Source organism: Sebastes umbrosus, chromosome 7, assembly GCF_015220745.1.
Source record: "Sebastes umbrosus isolate fSebUmb1 chromosome 7, fSebUmb1.pri, whole genome shotgun sequence".
NCBI lineage: Eukaryota > Metazoa > Chordata > Actinopteri > Perciformes > Sebastidae > Sebastes > Sebastes umbrosus.
The window spans coordinates 20552658-20575359 of record NC_051275.1 but is presented as its reverse complement, the minus strand read 5'-3'; the positions used below and the strand labels follow the sequence as shown (position 1 = coordinate 20575359).

The 22702-nt window shown below is 40.6% G+C and overlaps 1 long non-coding RNA gene across 1 annotated transcript; it reads right to left on the bottom strand.

Moving 5' to 3' along the window:
- Positions 1-45: 45 nt before the first annotated feature.
- LOC119491728 lies at positions 46-20940 on the bottom strand. The gene is made up of 3 exons (XR_005207644.1): positions 20928-20940; positions 2559-2568; positions 46-205 (listed from the first exon to the last, which is right to left on the bottom strand). It is a non-coding gene; the product is annotated as an uncharacterized LOC119491728 (long non-coding RNA).
- Between the last annotated feature and the right edge of the window lie 1762 nt (positions 20941-22702).

Genomic DNA, 22702 nt, shown 5'->3' with positions numbered 1-22702 from the left:
TAATGTAAATATAAATTGTTATTAAAATAATACATTTTACACCAACAACTTCAGAACTTAAACAGGAATTAAAATTTCAGTATATAATGTATATAGTATAGAAACATAGAATTCAATTTAATAGATCGGCCCCATTGTCACCGATATCCGATCCAGCTATTTGAGACAGTATCGGCCAGATATCAGATCCGGTATCGGTGCATCCCTATCCTCCGGTCGCTGTACCAGCGTGACTAGGGAGGAGATCGCCACCACTGCTCCGTATATGCTCATCGTCTCCTCTCCTCATCCCTCAGTGCGTGTCCCTCTAAACGGCGGTGTTTTGAGGCTTATGTGTCCGCGCATTACACACAGTGCTCGGCTGCAAGCCCGTGCTTATATGAACCCTCCAGAGGCTTCCTCTCAGCCTTTTCAGACAGAGCGATCGGATCTCAACCGGGGATCAATGTGGAAACTGGAGACACATATTAATACCAGGTGTAAATGTAATCAGGTTAAATCATATCTAGATACAATCTGGATGTGAGACACATTTTAATTCCAGGTGTAAAGCGGGTCATAGACCAAAGCACTTTAATTTCAGTGCTCAACAGTCACATTTCTGTCAGGCTGCTCTGTAACCACATAATCTGTAACACATCATGTAATATCTCTAAAAAGTATGGAAAGCTGTGTATTTTACAGCTCACAGATGGTAGTGTGTCTGGCTAGACCATAGGCTTGAAAAAGGACTGGCATCATGTCCAGCTGCCTCATCAAGCGGACACATCGGCACCGGATACAATCGCTGCTTGTCAGCTCCGACACATGCAAATCAGAATGCCAGGTCAGGCTGACATTGGCCTGTAATTTCCCTCGCTAACTGAGCTGAGCTCTCTGTTTCTTATCATACAGACTGGCAATATAACAGCATGCGTAATGGATTACTGGCTTATCGTGGTGAAAATGTAATATTCTGGGCAAAGAGAAAATATCTCAAGAAGAAGAATGCAAGAAATTAGACAAAATAGGACGATTTGTTCCCGAGAATGTTTTGAAAAAACTTCAGAAGACAAGGTAGGAGGGATCTGAGGATACAAAATTTCAGTGTAATACCTTCGATTGCCCTCGTTGTAGGGCTGCATCTAACGATTATTTTTAATTTGTAGGCTGATGTTTTACTAGCGCTTGGTAGTCACTTTCTGTCCAAAATGACAGAAGCGTAGCTCTGCTGCTGGGCACTGATGTTGCAATGGAATGAACAATTTACTTTCACTTCTTAGCAATATACGTTCTTTGGTAACATGATGAAACATGTGTTTTTGATCCTATCATGCTTTGGTTGGGTAAGGTCAAAAAGTAAATGGGACACTGTGCTGTCTTGACAAAGCGTTCTGGGATGCTTTTGCTTTTGGGAAGTCCTTCTGCATAGCAGTTGTAGCCTACTGCTGTGATGAGCCATATCCAATTTGCAGAGTTTACACAGCGCCATATTGTTGGGTCTCTGTCTAAAATACTGCCAGACTTTAGAGGATCGTGGGCGAGGTTTTCTAGCCACTGCTTTCTCTCCGGTGGAATGCATGCTTTGACCGGGTGCAGCCATATTTCTTTTGATGCGCCGATGCATTTTATGCAATCAACATATATTTGTGTCTGTTATGTCAATGATTCTCCCCAGCCCTACCTAGTTGTCAGTAATTGATGGTATTTAATGGGTCCATTACTGCGGCTTCATTGTTATTGGCTGAGAGCATATGATACTCTCTGCTGCTCTATCATCTACATTAGGGGGTAAAAATTACTTGCCACAATCATTTTACATCTGAACTTCTAGACAGGAGAAGACAGAAGGGGATAAGTCAAACGAGCACTGCACAGAGCTGAGAAGAGGCTTATTTAATTCAGCTAATAGCTGAGGATGGAAAAAAAAAGAGATAAGTAGTACCACTACAGACACCGTCATGCCAATGAGACAGTCACTTCTGATCTGTATATCAGTCTTCAGGGCTGGTGTTCACAAAGTCCTCTCTACCGTACTGAAATTGGCCAGTCTGGTTGTAAATTCAAAGAATAATGAATTCTTTTCAATGCTAATTTTAATAAGTTCCTCAATAAGATTTCTCAAAGCAAAGAAAAGAAACATGAAAGACATGACAAGTTGAAGAAGAGTGTTAGGAAAGATTTTTCCTACCGAGGAAATTCTCGCTGTAGGTCCTAAGCTGTCATCTCCTCGATTTGTCACATGCCTTGTTACTCCATAACTTTTCTGGGACACAACTTAGTCTGGAGTGCATTAGTCTTAAAAAGTTTCAAAACTTGTCACTCAGTTTTTATACATTTCACTTTGGTGTAAAAAAGCTCCCTTGAGATGCTTTATGCTTGTCTCTTATGATCATTAAACGGGACGTCACGTAGCCCAGGCTTTTCCTAAATGAAACTCTTGATGAACCTTGTGACAAAATCACTGTGGATAAAACGTTTATAGGCAAATCTGATATTCCTGCCTCTGTGCAACATGAAATTAATTAAAAAAGTAATTGGGAACAGTTAAGAAGAGATGGGAAAAAAAGCGTTTTCACCTAGACTTGACTGATTGCATCATGGACGTTGGGCTGTGCTAATGCTGTAGTGTTAGATGTTGTTCAGAAAAAGGTTTCCTGCGATCAGAGGCTGGATTCACACTGGAATACAAACCTGAACTTCTTTATTCTCTCTATATTTCATGATGAAGCAGCTACAGAGTAATCAGTTCTGGGCCACATAGGATTAACAAATCAAATCTCTCTGTTTTTATGTCATACCAGAGGTAAAGAGAGCTAAAATACTGACGGAGCAGTTCTTCCTCTGAAGACCAGGCGGAGGCAAAAAACAGGAACATGAAAAAAGAACAGAAGAGTTTCTGCCTTGAGGCGAGACCAGCACAGGAATCTGGCAGCCAAAAGGGAAGTGTCCAATCAAATAAACTGCTTGTCTGGAAGACTTTACTGACTGACTGGTTTGCCGGCTACTTCAGACTCCAGCTGCATGTGTCGATTCTTTAACTGTCTGTCATGAAGGCTGCTGGTGCATTGTGGAGCTAAACAAGTCTATCTGTCTGAGGGAGCTGCAAGCTGAAAGCTGTGAGCTAAAGGTCTGTGATGTGATGTGATGTGATACACTAGCTGGTCGGAGTCCAGGTTTGCCTGTGTTTTTTATACCCTTTACCTGTGTGGGCTGACGCAGGTGGTGCTGCAGGCTTGCGGTGCATGACCACATGACTTTTAATGAGACTAAAGAGTCTGCAGCCATGCCAGCAGCTTTTGTGAGGCTTGGGCACAGCGGTGCTTTGAGCTAATTACTTATGCTCCCGATGACAACATGGTGGTGTTTTAAAGTTATAATGTTTACCATGTTCAATATCTTATATTTAAACACAAAGTACAGCTGAGGCTGACGTGAAAAGTAAACCAACGTATTGGAAAATGTTTAATTTTGACCGGATGATGTCGCTACAGGAAAAGTAAGGGGATCATTAAGATGTTACAAATCACCCTGAGGGTGTCTTAGCCAATTTGTTTGGCAATCCATCCAATAGTTGAAATCACACATGTACTACATGGTGGTGCTTGAGGAAATGTCAGGGGTTCACCAAAGTCAATAAGATACATTTTTGGGAAAACATGAATGTCTTTACTGTTATAATTTAGTTTGCAAAAACGTGGACCCAAAAGCAGCACACAACGAGGATTTTTAAAGAGTGAACAAAAGAATATTTATTCCAAAAAGGTTCCAAATTAATCCATGAGCAGAGTGCAGGAGTGAGCAGGCAGGTGGGGAGCAGCCACAGCTGGCAGGTGACAGACCACTGAGGGCGACGGAACGATCTGGCGAAGAGTAGTAGGAAAACCGGGGTATATATACTGCAGGTGTGATGATTGGTGGCAGCTGCTCCAGCCGAGCCCGCCCAGAGGAGGAGGAGGAGGAGGAAGGCCACACCTCCCGACACACTGACAAACTAGACAAACCAGGGGAAAACACACAAGAGACAAAAGGACAGGGAAACATAGGAAACAAAAGGAACTCCTAGACTAAAGGTAGTGAACATGACATTTACTGCTTTACAGCAGTGGATTGGGGCGACGACGACGACGACGACGACTACACAAGCTGTCAAACTTTCCTCACTTGCGGTCATTTTTTACTTATATTGTACTTTGCTCTGTTATTATTATCTAATTAGATATGAGGACTTGAAGGATCTTACTTTTTTATTGAAACTAAAACGGCAACAAAATGTGCAATAGTCACATTAAATAACCTAAACCTAGTCCATAAAAACAAATTTGCTCATGTGTTGGCCTACAAACAAATGAATAAATAATTATACTGTAGCCTATACCAACATGTAAAATAAAAGACCTGGCTTTGTTGAGACTGTCTGTTGATCTTCTCTGCTGCGTTTCAGCACCCGGAACAGCGCCCCGCGCACACACACACGCATCGTCTACACACACAACAGACAGTGCTATCCATCTGAGAACTCATAATAATTAATGTTGATGCATACTCAATAATGTGGGATTACGCTTGGAGTGGCCGCATCAAAAAAATAAAAAATGAACACTATATGGGCACTCAGCCTTAATTATCATTTAGTCAATACTCTGTTTTGTGAAACAAACATGCATAATATGCCCAGTTCCTATTTACACAAACTGTTGTGCTTTTATGATAATTATTTACCAAATTTAACTCTTGAGGAGGCAGACCATTAAATTAGAAAAATGAGATGACAGAAGTTGCCCCCAAAAAAACAAACAGCGATGTACTCAGGCAATCTTTGAGAGCCGATATATTTGTCCAAACCCCAGACCCTGGTAACAGCACGACACCATTCAGCATCTTACATGACTCATCTTGACATTTGAGTAATTAATGACTAGTTTACCGGCCATCTGCCCTTATCTGCCTTACATCATTAATGAGTACACTTTTCTCCGGGGATGTTTAATTGCTAGCTCACCAAGCCAACTTAGGCCCATGTCATAGGCTGCTGTCTGGCTGTCACACCGGTGGTGAGTGATGGTTATGGCAGTGAATATAATTGATAATAAGATATGCGGATCCTTAATGTCGAATTAGTGTTTGTCGATGTATTAAAAGCATTTGTTTTAATCAAGAAATCCACACATTTGTGTAATTACATGCAGCTAGTGTAATATATACACTACCTGCTTTTTTTCATAATTGTACTTGTCTCTTGTTGTGCCGAAACTGTGAGTAAATAATCAGTATATAATAAGTAAGCATACAAATCCTTATAATCACTCACAAGATTCTCATCATCAGTTATTGCCAACAAGCAACTTGTTTTGTGATAATCACCATCACTCTGCCTCTACTGGTATTAAACAACCTGCGTTTCAATCGTGACTATTGGGAAACCCATCAGGAACAAAAAAGTAAACAACATATGCCTTTGTTGCAGCCCAATAGCCAAATATGTTGGCAAACTTATTTTGCAAGATCTAGTGCTTGTTGCATCAGATTTAATCTCGATAAGGACAAAAAGCAAAAACAAATCTGTGAAAGCAGTGCTTTTTACAGCATAGTTATTGATCAGGAGGTCATATGTTAGCTGTCTAAACACAGAATGTAAGTTATAAGTCTGTAATACAGCCGGCAATTTGTACAGTATTTAAAATATTCTGTATAGATATCCAATACAAACACTTTATAAATATAAAAATAACAAAAATAATGACTGTCATAGCAAAAATAACATAGCAAAAAATTGTCAGTTTGATGTTTAATCTGTCTTCACCTGTACTGTATATAGTTTGGTATAATGAACCTCTGGGGGAAAGCTTCACTTTAGACTTTTAGTCTTGTTTTTATATTTAGTTTATTTTTATTTATAGTTCTGACAGCTACGACTGAGCCATCACGTTAACACACTTCATGACAGGAGCACAGGCATCTACACTGAGTTTACTCCAACTGGAAATTAGTCTAAAACTCTAAAAGTGCTTCAGATGTCATTTAGTTTAAGGTCGGTGTTAGCCTGTCTCCAGCTCACCTCCATCTTTGCTGTTGGTCCTTTCTGCATCTGCCACTACATGCCACAGTGTGACTCGGTGTGTTGCCTCATTACTGTGAGCTGCAGGAGCCTCCCACTCCCTAAAGCTTTAGTTGTCTGTGTCTGATAACCCTGGCTAGCTGGGACACACATTCAGTGAAAGGAGCTAATAAGCCAGTCCATACAGAACAAAGGGAATTGTTTAGTACCAGGGGGTCTGTAGTTGTTGTTTCTTTTGTTGTTTTAATTTGCAACACAAGACTTTGAGATAATGAAAAAAATAAGAAATGTGACAGGAGAGGTCATGAAGCTACAGACTTATACAACAGACTTCCTTTCAACTTATAACAAACAATAACAAAAGAAAAGAAACTAACAGAATTTAGAAAAATAAAACAAAAAATAAAAAGGCTCACATACTACATGTGTGCATCTTTCTGGCTAATGCTGGTTCATCTATGTGACGTAAATGGTGTTCAGAACTTAAAATTAACATCAGCCAAATGGAAAACTTTACTTTCTTTATAGTAGTGACTTTGACCAGTGATTTTAATCGATACAGTTCCCTCATTTAGTTTGTTTATTCTGTATTCCACCTGTTATTTATGTAATTGAACAAAAACTCATTAGACAAGTCGAGTGAATTTTATGATATCCTGAATCGGTCCCCAGAGGACTTCAAAACACCCATTCTCTTAGACAATAAATGAAAACAAGAACAACAGAAGCTTGAAACATTGTCCAAAAATTCACATAAATTCCTCGATGATTCGATAAGGACTGAATGAATGCTGGAGCATGAAGGCTTTACAATGTGGCATCAATGCACATTCGGTCCCCACCATTGTCATTGCACAATAGGAAATGTACATATTGGACAACAACTACATTGCCATCAATTGGTAAATTGTCTGGGAATTAAGTATTGCAATCTGGTGGCATAATGTTCCAGTTGTTTTTTGTTATGAGACATTAAGAACATTAGTTAAATCAATTAATACGTCCAGCAGACGGATGCAAACACCTTTTTTAAAGCCAGATTTAGACCTAGCTGCCAGATGTTAAACCAGTCCTTTTATATTATATTCATTTGATAGACACTCTTGTCCAAAACAGCAATCAATAAGTGCACTCAATCTCTGTAAGAGCGACATGTCCCTTGACTGATAATTTAGTTTTAATCAACCTTCAGTGCTGGTGTCGGCAGGAAGCTACTGTACTTTTAACAGACTTAAAGACTTGGATGAAGAACTCCTAAAGATATCAATCTTACAACGGCTACAAACACAAAATTAAAGATATGGATGAATAGGTTCTTGACGTAGTGTCACTGTGAGTGATGTACCACTCTGTGATACATGTTAGGATGTCTTTCATAAATCACAGATAATAATAAACTAATCGCTTGGTAGACAAAAAATAATTATTTACAAAGAACTATTAATATTAATTCTTTCAAAAGGTTACCAAACACAAAAAGCCAAGCAACCTCAAACACAGCACAGATGTTGTTAATGCTGTGAATGAGCCTAGACTGATGTATGAAGGTACCATTTCTGCCTTTTGTTCTCGTACAAGTGGAGCTGATTTATGCATTGATTTTACTCTATGGACTGTATAGTTTCATCAGAATCAGACTAATGTTAGGCTATGACTACTTTTTTACTAGAACCTATTAATGTCAACACGGCGCTCCATAATCAGGTCATTAATCAGCATTGCTTCGGTGTTCTATCGATCAGTCCTGTACGCTCTTTACTCCCAGATTTACTGACTATATTTATAGCAGTACCGCTAGGTATAATTGCAATCAAGCTGCTATAATTAGTCAGGTAGAAAGACAAGCACATGCTGTTATTTGCCAGTGAGCGCAGTGAAGCAGACACACTGCACTACAGTTTCAAACTCAGAAAGGGCTGCAATCAGAAAGTGTTATCAGCTATATTTTTAACAGTATTCTGATGGAGGACTGTAAACAATATTACCAGTGAGAAACTCAGTCTTTATCTGATGTAATATAACATACATAGTTCACATGTTTAGAGGATTTATGCATAGCAGGCTTTTTATAAGAACCAATACAGTACCTGAGACACGTACCATGCTGGACTTAAACATACTATGTCTACATTTTAGACAAAACAGTTGTATCTGACCCTACTAACCAGGGGCTTAAGAATACTCAGTTAATTTTCTTTGCAGTACTTTGTCAGCCAGTGATTCATACCTACATGCTACAAACATTGTTCCCCGTCTTGGTTAAGAGGTCTGTCTCACTGTTCAAAAGGAAAGTGACCGTGAGGCTTAGAGAGACTCTGTTGCAAGCTCATTTCTCTGCAGCACAAGAGCGGCCTTCTTGTAGCGGAGGTATTTACCACTAGAGTGAGCATGACTAACATTAGAAAGAAGAGATCAGTAGTCCAAGTGGATATAAAAAGTACATGTTCATAAAAGCTTCAGTCTTTTCTGTAATGCTACGAGCATTTACAAGCAGGGACAAGTGGTTTTACGCTTTTTAGGTGCTCGGAGAGTATGCATGATTAGAGTGGAACTACACTGACCTTAGATGTTCTACTTGTTCTTAACAACATGTTGTAATTGTATGGTGTTTTTGTTAACAAGACTCACTGAAAAAAATATTTAATTCATGGGTTGACTTAAGCGCTGTAGAGAAAAGTCACTAAGCTACATCACTTTAACGGTCTACCAGCTTATTAGGCATCGATGCTTGTTTGATTTGTACCATACGGCCTTGTGAGCAGGCGTACAGTGAATTTTTCTCGTTTGGGCTCTGCAATCCTAATTGATACTTAGGATAAAAACAGAAGGGTTGTTTATTTTACAGGAGGATAAAGAACATATGGGAAAGGTAAAGGCCATCAGGATCCACAATGATCATAGTGTCATAGATTTCTGCCCTGACTTGGCCGAGAGACACGGCAGACCATGACTTGCGTGACACATATTGGTCAGTGGTTCCCAACCTTGTTTCTTAACGGACCCCTTTCTATCATTGAGTAACGACCCCTGACTTAGTGAAATGTTTTATGGATATTTCATATTATAGTTAATGCATAACAATAACAGTACTGATAAACTGTGCAATTAACCCAAATAATGAATGCAATATCTGCAGGAAGTTTGTGTCAAATGGGCGATTTGGATGAATTTTGAGCAGATTATTTCCTGTGACTATTGCATCAGAGATGAGTTTTCCTGATATTTTTAGGAACTTTTAACACAATTATTGGTCTGTATTATGTATTTTTGGGAATTTTTAACAATCATTCTTATGGGCTTCATTTTTGACAAATCAAATTCAGTGTTTTCTTCTCCCTGACTCTTGGCCATTGTTCAATCAGCTCTTTGGTTGTATTAACTGCATACTTTTCTAATGCAGGACGAGAGAGGAACGACTCTGTGACTATAACTTGTGTTCAGGTCTTCACTGTGCCCTTGTCCTATATCTTAAATAATAATCCAAGATTGAATCACAGAAATGCTGAGACAAAGGCCAACTGTATACATTTTGTTTTTAGTTATAGTTTTCTTACTCCCCTTAAAATAAAGAAGGCCTCGCGACTCCCTGTGACGTTTTGGTGTTCCCTAATGGGGGGTCGAGACCCCCATGTTGGGAACCAATGGCCTAGGTGATTGGTAAGGTGCCTGGGACTTTACTGTTCCACCTGACAGCACCAACATTGAATGGTTTTGTGAATGAAGGTGAACCTCAAAGTGTTCGTTACTCAACGGTGAAGGTCAGTTTTGCCTTTTTTTCTTCCCAGTCGGTATAGGAACCCGGTGACTATGTGAATCTGCAGCATACACGTGTGTGCAGAGGGTGAAGTTGCACCCACAGGTGTGATTAAACTGGTACACATACAGTAACAACATGTGCTTACCTTCTATCGCAATGTGGGTGGGAGGCTGAGGATAGAAAGCGGACTCAGTTCGTGCTGTGCCAGCTGGTACACCTGTTTCAGGTCATGTTTATTGGCTCAGGACAGAATAAAGCATGGTTACTCACTTCACACAGGGACACAGAGAGAGCGAGGAAGGGAAAGTGACAATGCCCCCCCTCTGCAGTTGTCTAGTCCATGATTTAATGAACAAGTATTCTGTTAGATTGTCCCACACAAGCAGGGTCAGTGTGGAGCTCCGGCACCCCCCCGTGCTGTGACGGGGTTGGCGCCCCCGTTTATTTGTATCCTGCGCTCATGACCTCGTCTGGGACGTCCAGATTGTTATCAAGCTGTTTGATATTTTTGTCAAAGTCCTCGCAATGCTGTCACTCAACAAAGAGAAATATTCTAACATCATATCGCCTCCTTTTTTTTTTTTACCAGCTCTCTATTTTCTGACAGGAAACAATTTAATGAAATGTGTGCTTTTTTTCAGTAACTAATTATTCTCAGGAGGCGAGTAACACTGCAGCTGTAACTGACTCACTAATGTGCTCATTAGACTGCTCATCCATAATTCAATTCAGTATTCTATATACAATATTTGTAAAATACATGTAGATCTTTTGACATGCAAGAATACTCATTTTGATTTCATGCTTTGCAAGGAGAAAATAAGCAGCCTAAACAAGTTTCAGTTGGGGACAATTTGTCACGGACACTGTGTATAGCATAAAGTACACAAGGATGTCTCATATAATTGCCGTGGCATTTTAGAATGTAGTAAGAGGAATTTTATTATCTAGCAAATCATGTTCAGTAAAGTTCAAGTTATTCTTTCAACAAACTGAAAGCTCAAAGTTATTTTGTCCTCTTTCACACATACAGTACCTTCCATTGAGTTAATGTAACAGAAATCAGACCTAAGAGAGTCACTTTTGACTGCTTGGACTATTAGAGCTGATCTCAGCCTCATAAGTGAACTCACTTTAGTGATTTTCATAATGTACTCTACTTCTTTTACGGCTCTGTCAGTCTGTTTTTTTGCATGATTCTTTTTATTGTCCTTTATTTAACCAGGTTAGTCCCATTGAGATCAAATATCTCTTTTACAAGGGAGACCTGGCCAAGATAGCAGCAAGGCAGTTACAGTGAAAGTAACAGACAACAGATAAATTAACAACATTAAAACTTGCTCATACAAAACACTTGTACACAAACAACCTGGACTGCAGCGATTTCACCAGAGCCTTAAACTCATTCAAGGTAACTAAGTTTTGAAGTTGAAGATCAGATTGTACATTATTCCAAGCAGTAGGTGCCGAAAAGCTAAAAGCTTTCTTTCCCAATTCAGTTCGTACTTTGGGAACAACAAACTGCAAAATGTCCATAGAACGAAGATTATGACTTCCAGTTTTCCTTTTTAAAAGAGAAGACAAGTAAGAAGGAGCTAAACCCAGAATGCTTTTGTAGATAAACACATACCACTGACTGAGGCGACGAGCACATAAGGATGACCAATTCACTTTAAAGTAGAGTACACAATGGTGTATTCTGTCAGCAATGTATCCCCCACCATTCACACCGCCCCCCCCCCCTGAAAGAACAAAACAAAATATTTTATTTACCTAATTTATTTCGTTTTATTTCAGCTCCATGTGAGAGTCTTTACTTCGTTTTGCTGTGCGCTAGTTTCTTTCCTCCCCTCTTCACCAAGGGTGGGGCAGAGCACCACCGGCGGCCCATCCGCCACCCCCCAGTGCCGTGATTACAGCACCTCTCACCAAGCTAATGACCCAGAGGCAGAGGTGGACACCTCTAATCCTCTTGACTGGTGGAAAGCTAATCAGACGTGTTACCCACTCTAGCGAGGCGCTATCTCTGCGTTCCTCGGTACAATATGAGCAGTTTTCTCCGCCACGGGTCTCACAGTCAGACTGGGCACCAGACTAACCCCACAGCATGTCGACATGTTAGTCTTTCTGAATAAAAAACAGTAATCTGTCCAATATTATGAAACAAATGTTGTATTGGTAATGTCTTAATGGGTCATACAGACATTAATCTTTTCTAAATAGTACATTTTAATCTTGTCTGTTAACGGTTAATGATCAGTTAACGAGGGGCGGCTATCTGTCAGAAAAAAAAATCTTAATTAGCATCCCTAGAAATAAAACTTGTCAAAACTGTCATTGTTTAGTGAATCATCTGATTCCTCTGTTTCTCTTTTAGCTTACAGAACTCAGTAAGTATGTGTGTGCTTGTTTACTTGTCACTCTAAGCCATCTGTCCCTTACCCTATTTAATTTACCTTTCTGTCTGCCTTTCTGACAGTTTCCCATCCGTATGAATAAATCATCAGATGCCAGGTGAGGCAGGTCAGAGGTCACAAAGTTAAGTGTGGTAATAATATTACCTCATAGCTGATTCACTTCACACTTCCAGGAGTCAAGAGTCCATCAATATTAAAGACAGGGAGAGTGCTGTGTGTGTCCTGGGCACCACCTTTTACAGTACAGCCATGTTAATACACTTCCACAGTCACCCTGTACCATACAGTCTCTGCTGCTACAGAGAAAATCCAACTTACGACAGAAATTTAGATTTAAAATACTTGAACCGAATTGCTGTGAAACTGAAAAACACAATTATTGGACTTTGCTTCTCATTTGCCACATTCGTGTCTCTTTACTGTAGATTGTTTTCCGCAAACTCCAAACTATAATTGGGTTCCCACTTCTCGAAGTTGTTTTCAAATTAAACATGTTGACACTCATCTAAATACTGTGAGGTATGCACAGCAGCGTGCAGTTTGTGAAAAAAATCTGAGGGAGGGGAGGTGGGATGTTTTTGAAACGTTATTATTCATGAAAATAAATCCCGAACCACAGTCGCTCTACCATATGTAGACTGTAGATATGGCTTTTTTTCCTTGCAGCTGTTAAAGTAACATTTATAGTATAATTGTGAACTTTGATAAAACAATTTCAGAACATGAACTTAACCAGTGCATCAGCAGGAATATTTTAATCCAATTTTATTTTATTTTAAAGGGACTGTATGTAAGTTTTCACACATATAAACACTTTTTAATTCTTTTTTATTGTCAATGTGTGAACAGGTTGTAACCTAACCTAAAAAATGAGATCTTCCGCAACTTTCTGGGTTTCCTCTATCAATCTATAGACTGCTTTTAATGTGAAGAATGTGGGACGTTTTTTTTTTTCGAGGAAAACTCAACAGATGTGATATCATGCGCACTCGCGAGTGCCTTTAATTTCCGCTCCACCACAGGGCTAACAGTGTGCAACGATAACTAACGACTAACCAACTCACAAACAACCAGCCCCCACCACAAGTCAGACTCAACACAAACTCCACGGAGGCACAACAAATGCAAAGTTATATCCAGTGAAGCTCATCTGCAAAACAGGAATGTGACCGACTTTGGGGGAAAACTAGTATCAACATTGGCCTGGGCTTTGATTCATGGAGGGACCGTCGTTTGGTTTTGGGTATCAAAACGGACCGCGAGCTGGCAGAATTCCTATTGGACAGGTAAGCTAGCATTACGGCCAAGCATGTGAAATATATAGTGATATTGTGGTTTCAGCTGTCAATCACATTCAGTCTTGTGTGTGTCGCATCACTGTTTTGACCGATGATCGCTTGCCTCTACGTAGTGTGGCCACAGGTGTCACTGTTGGCAAGTAATTTCCGATCTTACATATAGCCCCTTTAACCAAGGTTGAATGCTAGTTTATCATGCCAGAATTAAATAGCCCTCTCAGTACCACTTATTTTATTAACGTCAATATTTAATAGAAAATAATCACAAAATGCAATAGCACAATGTGCTGTAAACATACAATTAAATATGCTGGTATCTGCCTACATGTCAGACTAAGAAAACAGTCTGCTTTGATGACAGACTTCTGTCTTCTTTTTCTGATTTCCTGTGGAGCGGTCATCTGTGGCGTGTAACTCCTCTTTTACCCACATCCCTGCAAGTCTCCGGGCAGAGATGGAGGCAACCCCTGGTCCATTTACTGAGATGAACAGCAGACTGTTCAGCGTGGAGATGTTCATCACAATGCGGTGTAAACGCTGATGGTGAAAGTCAATTTCTGATTTTATTGTTGTTTGTAACATAGACTGTTCTCACATTGCAACGCTTTACCTAGATACATTTTAAAAATATCTTTATTTTAGGTACTTTATATTTTCTGTTAACCAATAGCATTAATCACTTTAGGGGGTAAAAATAAAGGGAAGGGAAAACAATGTTGAGCCATAATTGTGAACAGTCCAGCTTTGTTTCTGTTTGATTTCTACGGCTGCAGAAAGCATGTGATTCGAGTGCTGGCTTGAAGGAGTTGTGATTGACAGGAGGGTTCGGCGTAAGGTTTCTTTATTGATCAATCAATTCATCCATCTCTACCTTTCCACAAGCACCTAAAAGGACCTCCCGACATAAGTTTAACTTTGACAAAATAAAACATGTTGCTCACTGTGATGGATTACCTTTCTAAACAAGTTTAAAGTTTTCATTGAATAATCTTAAAAGCTCCAGTCTGCTTTAAGATGCCCTGAGTGAATCCAGACTTTTTGTGACATTGAGTCTAATTCATTGCAGGATCAAGGTTAGGGACTTAAAAGTTCTCGGATAAGGTTGGGCAAAGGTTGTCATTTAAAAAGAAAATCCAAGATTCATTTTTGGTGTGGATTGTGGTCTCACTTATTCACCACCCCATCCATACCTTTACTTTTTGCTTCAATGAGGGCACACTACAGTACTTCCTGCATTGGCACTAAACATTGGCATTGGATGTAAATCATGTGCTGCAGAATCCTCCAGTACAAATATAATTCCTGGGCAGACTGGATTTAGCTCGGTTCCTCGCTTGGATGTGAGAACTGAGTTGAGGAAAATATGCCACAACAGGGTTGCATAATAAATATATGCAGTGTTGCTGACACTTTAAATTGCTATTTCCACCTTTTGCATGTTTTTTTTTTTGACACAATTCTCTCACACAGAAACCACCATCCCACTGAACAACCCATCTCACTATACTCCTTACAGCCTTATATTTGCTGCCTTCTGTGTACTGAAATGACTGCCCTACATTTGAAAATGCCACATCAACTCTATTGTTGTTTGTCAAATCAATTTGAAATTCAGTAGAAGCCAGCCCACCCACTGCCTGCACCCTCCTCTTTGAGCTCAGAGCGCCGTCAGTGTGAGCGTTAAAACACAGGCTCTTTTGGAGTGGAGAATGGTGTGTTTCTGATTTTCTGTCTAGTTCAGTTCCTTTATAGTGAACTGGGTTGACAGCTTGAATGCTGTTACACTCTGCACGCCTCAGTTAAACCTGGCTATAGCCCGCCACTACACACACACACTGTGTTTTACTGAGCTCTGACAGAAGAAGAAGCCTTTATACACACCACTTTCTCCTCTGAATACACACTCAAGGAGCATGGGGTACACACAGGTACCCACTAGGGTTGGGCAAAACTCAGATTACAAAGGAATCATTAAGAAATTTTAAATTTCAATTCTATCGGTTCCTAAACAACTACACATTGACGCTCTTTCTGGACTGGATAATGCTACCCAAAGCCATACATTTAGTTTTTGTTTTGTCTAGGCAGGCACTGTGGAAAGATCAACAAGAGTTGTGAGCACACAAGAAAGGCTGTGGCAAGTTTTCTTCTCTGCTCCGATGTCGGATTTCCAAAATGTAATTTCCTCTTAATTAATTATAATAATACAGTTAAAACAGGTAAACACCATTGTTCCATATTGATGCCTTTTTAAATGAGCAGTGTGTAGGGTCTGGCGGTATGTAGCGGTGAGGTTGCAGATTGCAACCAAGGGAAGCTTCTCCCGTGTGCCAAGCATTTAGAAGAACTACGGTGGCCAACGCAAAACCGCAAACGGCTCTATCTAGAGCTGTTATAAGAGTAGAGTGTGTGTGTATGTGAGAAGAGAGTGGTGAAACGAGAGAGAGAGAGAGAGAGAGAGAGAGAGGCAGTGAAGGGAGCCGGTAACGTTTTTGACTCCGGCTCAAGTAGGAAAAGTTAACGGTGTTTGGTTTGTCCATTCTGGGCTACTGCAGAAACATGGGGGTACAACGTGGCGGACTCCGTGAAGAGGACCCGCTCCCTATGTAGATATAAACGGTTCATTCTAAGTTAACGAAAACACAATGAGTCTAATGTTACACGCTGGTCCTTTTAAAGGAATAGATAATAATGGACATTTTTAGAAAATACATGCCCTTTTTATGAAGAGTTGAATGTGAAAAACCGATATGACTCTCATGTCTGTACTATAAATATGAAGCTAAAGCCAGCGGCCAGTTAGCTTAGCATAGCACAAATTGGAAACAGCTAATACTCCGTTTGAAAGTAACAAAAAAAATGTCTACCAGCACCTCTAATGAAATATAATGTGTACTAATGGCCTTTAGAGGTGCCAGTAGGCAGATTTTGTTACCTTCTAATAGAGCCAGGGGTGCTGTTTCCTTCTGGTTCCAGTCTTTGTGCTAAGCTAAGCAAACTGTCTGGCTAACGTACGGTGACCTGACGTCCCGGTTTGTCCGGGACAGTCCCGGTTTCAAGCTGACGTGTCCCAAGCCCCAACACATATCTGTAAAACACTCTAATGTCCCGGTTTTCAACAGTCACTAACAAATTGTCCCGGTTTTCACTACAGTTATACGGTTGCCGTTCCGCCTTTCACCCGGATGGTGACTCCATCCTGACCAAGATGTCGTCTGAGCTCCACAATTATAATCATAATAGCCTGAGACGAAACAAGTTGAAAAGTAATGTACGTAGGCCCAGACAACAATACGCTTCCTCTGAGGGAAACTCTACAGGACTCCCAAACTGTCAGTGCGTCATGAGGGGGATAGCTCTGTGATTAAAGGGGAGAAGAAAGTAGTGAATGTGATAAGTCACTCACAGCCTCTAATGCATCCACCTATAATAATACCTTCTTTCTGATCCCACGCCGTGCTCAAATGTGCCACAGGTGTGCCAAGTTAGCCATCCTGATGGAAACGCCTATGGTGCGTGCATATTAGTGTGTGGACGCGTGTGCATGAACGTGCGCGTGCATGAACGTGCGGTACATTTAAGTGTCCCGGTTTGGGGGTTTAAAAATATGGTCACCCTCGGCTAACTTCATGTTTATTGTACGGTCTTCTCATAGAGAAGATGGACAAGTTTCCCAAAAGTCAGTGTTCCATTAAATATGTACCAGTCCAAAGGAGTCAATGTAGAAAAGAGAATTGGACAAGAGTAGGCGCACACACACACACACACACACATACACACACACACACGCACACACACTCACACACACACACACCGAAGCTTTTCTTACTATCTTCTTGCTTGCACGCAGTCTTAGTAGCCCGTAAGTGCTAATGTTAAAAGGCTTTTCAAACCCTATTACACCCCTCTCCAAATTCTCTTTATCTCTTTCTCCTGCTCTTCTTTCCTCTCCTGCCTCGCTCCTCTCCCTTGCCCCGCCTCTTTCCCCCGTTTCCTGCTCTCTCTCTTTTCACAAGCTGTCTTTCACTCTTACTTATACACACAATCACACACAGTGACATTCGGATTTCCAGCTTTATTCAAATGCTGAATTATTAAGGGAGCCAATTTTAAAGAGGTCTGCTCTGCATTGCAGCGAAAACACAATCTCCATTTCAACTGCGAGTATGAGAAGAGACGCGAGCGAGTGAGCCAGAAAAGGGAAGAAGAGGGAAGAGAAATTAGGGCAGTGATTTGAAATTCCATTTATGAATAAAAAGAAAGTTTAGAAAGTTGTTCACTGGCATTAAACATTCTAAGTGTGTGGGTATTTGGCAGTGTGAGTGAGTATTACAGCAAGTTCGCATGTGTGCATTTCTGTGTGTGTTTGTTTGTCTCTGTAGGCAGCGGCTGTCTGTAGTACGTGTGCGTGTGTGTTAAGGGTTTCACAGAAACATTGGTTGTTTAGATATGAATGGTCATGACACGGCAAAAAAAAGCCACACCCACAAAGCATTTTCAAGGCATCGGCTCACTGAGGACAGTCCGCCCCGGTTGACAAGGGTTGCTGTAAAGCTCCAATATCAGCCCGGGCCTGTCCACGCCGACCTAGAGCCGGTTACGGTGCACTACTACGGAGGAAATATGCTTAGCGAGGGCCAGCCAGCGCCGAGCAGAGTTTCCACGAGGGGATCCTCCCACACCGAGCAGCCGTCCTTGACCTGTCAAGTGAAGCGAAAGTGCAGCGCTGTAAAAGAGAGGGTTTGCGCTGGATTTATAACACAACAAATCTAGAGCGTCATTACGAAACGGAATGCGGCACAATAACCGTTTTATGTGGATTGTCTTGTTTTCATAGTTGCTTGGTGACAAATTCGTAATTGAAATTGAAATCAAAAATGTTATTAATTGCAAAGCCCTAATAAAATCCACTAGTCGCCACTGTGCATAGTTGTAGACTAATCGTTCAAACAGTATCTCCAGCTCAGAAAAGCTTGCTAGGTTTAGTCCAATCAGATCACGGGTCATTTGTAAACAGCCTCTCAGAGCCTAGATGGATCCAGCCTACATTAGTTAACCCTATACTGGTTGTGTTTGAGACCTTTTTGATGAGGATTGATCATTGTTGTTGGATGAAAAAAAATATCTCACGCGATTATTCGACCAGTCGACTACTTAAAATGAAGCTTTCATGAATGCCCTAGTGTGCGTGTGTGTTTGTGTGAGCATGTACACTGTGTGTCTAGGTGTCACTTAGGTATCTGCTCCAGTCCCTGACCTCTACTGTTTCACAGCATTTTATTGACCTACTCCAGTTTTTGTCTTCAGGCCAACATTTTCATCTTTATTTATTTAATGTTGTTGTGACTGCAAATAGATTTTTTCTGTGCGTTTTATTCGAGCAACAGTCCAAATGGTGCCAGCATCAGCCTGCTAGGAGGGTGCTGCAGGGGCTGGGTGCCAGCACCGAACTCTCTTCAAAGTATACGCCGGATTTATTCTGCACATAGAGACATCTCTGCACCGCTTTTCACGCCTGGACACATTTTTGTTCATTCTCTACAAATATGTCACCACATGCAAACTTGGCTTTATTTTTGTGAATCAATGGTGGAGAGTGCAAAGCATATTGAAAGCATATTTCCTAAGCTCTTGGGATGTCATTTCTGATCACTTTGGGGTACCAACACACCTGCAGTGCATAGTGCAGTTGCAAGGCAATCCAATCACTTACTTTTTTCTCTATAAAACTGTGCCCTCCACATCACAGTGATAACTGCTTGATGAAAGAGAAGTTTGAATCAGCCACTGAGGACAAATAAAGTTAATTTAGCTTGAAAATATATTTGCATTTTCATGCATCTTTGTATTAATGTGTTTGACAGCATTATACCGTATGTGCTGCACTGCCTGATAGTGAAAGTTTTCAACAGGTCCGTAGCCTATTTCACGCTTGTACTGCATACATTTAAAGAATTGTAACATTTAAAATACTTGATATTTTCTATATGTTCTACTGTTTGCACAGCCTAATAATACAATACACATAATTTATTCAGCTAAATTTATATTTCTGCTCTATTTTTCTGGTTGTCCTTTGTTTTTCTTTGCTCTATCCTGTTACTTCCGCTGCCGCATTGACCCACTTTCCTCACAAATCAAGCTTATGTTAGTTGTGGCAGGCACTTAGGTTATGTGCACCCACACGAGCTGACCGTGAGCTGATCTGTAATCATGTTTGACACCTCAACATGGTGCTCCGTTGTAAGCTGCCAATGTTATATTCTACCTCATGAGTACTGCTCTATGCTGGTTACTCCCTGCACCTTCATGATCTCCTCTTGTTCCAGTGTACAGTATGCAATATGTTCATTTTGACAGTTGTTGCCTGTGCATTACAGTATGTGCAAGCTGTTTGGATTCATACAGAGAGCTCTGAGTCTCTACAATAGTTAACTTGATACTGAGTGTTCTTGACAGAAGGAGCATTAAGTTTTTCTTATCTTTTCTGATAGAAATGTATTCTCACTCGAGGCACCCAACTTACAAATCGTAACATTTTGCTCAGCGCCTTAATCTGAAGGCGCTCAGTGTTTAAAAAGTGTCTTGTTTTTGACCTCCAGCTTCAGCGATTCTTCTGTTTTTGTCTCATAACTCCATCTGGAACAGTTACCAGATCCGAAGGTGGACAGACACGTGGCAAAGAAACTAGGAAGAAACACACACACATACACACACACGCATACACACACACAAACACACACACACACACAAAGCACAATGAATCTGTGAATCATGGGTAAAGAAAAAAAAAAGAAGAGCTTAAAACGGTTATCACACTGAACAGGCATGTCTATCCCATTATATTATCCCTCACAGCTCACCCTTAACCCGGTTCACTGCCTCCTCAAAAACCTTTTTAGAAATGCGTAGATGCTTGGAAATGGCAACGTTGCCGGTAGGATGGCTTTCATGTGGGGATGGTGGTGGGTTTAAGACACTGTGATCACACAGATTGCCTAATAAATAAACCAGCTATTAGGAGGTATTTTGGCACCTACAAGGAGCACTATAAATGATTTGGAAGCTGTATTGCATATAATAAAAAATAAAAATAAAATCAAATAGGAACTAGCTCCACTTTGAGCAGCTATATCAGTGAAATATACATCAGTATTACCAATCGAATAATATAATATGTAATATTGTATTGTTCACAGTGGACAATTTACTTTTACTTTTGATAATTTTTTACTTTTACTTAAATTTGAATGCAGAACATTTACTTGTAGTGGAGTGTGTTAATATTCAACACACTCCCAGTTCCTCAAATACCGCCGCTTGGTCAATATGGCGGTATTTGACAAGTTGGGAGTGAGAATGGGTTGTAATATTGTGGTACTTTGGTGCATGTCCTTAAGTAAAAGTACTTCCTCCACCACTGGAAATGTCTTCAATATTAGCACCTGATTCACTGACATTTCAGGCATTTCTCAGTTTTCCTTTTTTTGCTGCATGTACTTGTCAGCCAAAAGGGAAAGGAAATATTTCCAAGTGAAAAAAAAAACTTGATTTAAACTGATTTAAAATGCTGACTGATGATGTCTCATGAGAAACTGTTTACTGCTTCAGTGATGTAGAAATACCCAACCAAACTTTTTTCTTAAAGGTGCTAAATTTGATATCCAGAGCATTAGTATAGCAGCAAACAACTATCAGCTATGTAAAGATATATAGGAGTAAAGTCTACCTGAGCAGAGAATGAAGTTGCTCTCTCTCTGTGTGTGTTGTAATCTGAGCTTCTCTTTGTTTTGTAGACATTGCCTGGCTGGACGCGTGTGCTTTTAGTGCAAGTTTGTGCATGTTCGTGCGTGTAAGCGTAATGCCACTCTGCACTGCGCTCATGCGGTGGTTAGAGCTGATAATGCGGTCTGGACTGACGCCGTCGTAGTGGAAGTGTAGCACCACCCTCAGGTTCCCCCTCAGGTAAACACTTTTATCTCTGTCAGCACTTTTGCCGTTGTTTGCACTGTCAGCACCGTTAGCTGCGAACAGCCAGCACGCCCTCGACCATGTTGAGAGCCATGCAGAGGCAATAGAAATTCTCCCAATCCCGTATTCAGCACCTTTTAAAGTTTTTCATAAATGTCACACACTCTTCCTGTCATTTAATTATCTACATCAGGGGTATATGTTGTTATTGCTGCATATAGGCCTACTGGTTTGCTCATGGCTGAGTTACCATATAATTGGGTTCCTGTTGCTCCTGATTAGAGGCTTTAAAATATCTCAGTAGGATTGGCCATTTATATCTTAGGAGGAAATGTGAAATGTGCTACCATCCCTAAACATATTGTACAGACTTTTACAAAATGTAAAATCACTTGAACACTTTTATACACACTTAACACACAGGGCGTTTACATATTAGGTACGATTGATTTGTACCGTGCCCGAGTACGATTGCCCCTCCTCCCCACGACCCCAATGTTCAGTTTTCACATTATTAAAGTTGTTCCGTACCCGAGCACACTTGCGTCATCATCCACATGTATTCGTTCATGTTGAGATCAGCTGTTCTAGCGGCGGAGCAACGTAAAACACTTCATTCAAACTTGACGGAAAAAAAAAAAATATTCATCAAAACGATGAGAGAGAAAATTAGCCTCATAAAACTTTCATTCTCACATGGCAGGTATGCCACTCTGTTCCTGCCTTCACTCACGCAACAACACACCCATTTCCTCACATTCACGATATGAAATTAGAAGTATTACGTCTTCCTCAAAGCTGAGCTGCCTCTGTGCGGATGAGAGAGGAGGAGAGCACTCGGATAAGTTTCTCATATGCGGGTCATACAGTGTGACAGTGCAAGACATCAATATTTAAATGAGAGTATACTGGGAAATCTGTGAAAGAAAAACTTTCTCCACACACCACATATTCAGTGAACGTGAATGTTGTGGCTGCGTCTGAGACCGTCCACCTCAATGGAACATCTACATGCACCGCTGCAGTCACATGCACAGACAGAAGTGTACACGCAGTAGTAGTGAGATGCATTGATGCATTTCATGTGTAGGAGTTTTATTTACCTCTGCATCCGCTCTTCCGCCTTCTCAACAATGTTGGCAGTTCTATGCATTGTTAGAGCTCGGTTATGTAATGTATGGCGACTAGAGCCCAGGCATCTTTTAAGAATGATTTTTTTTTC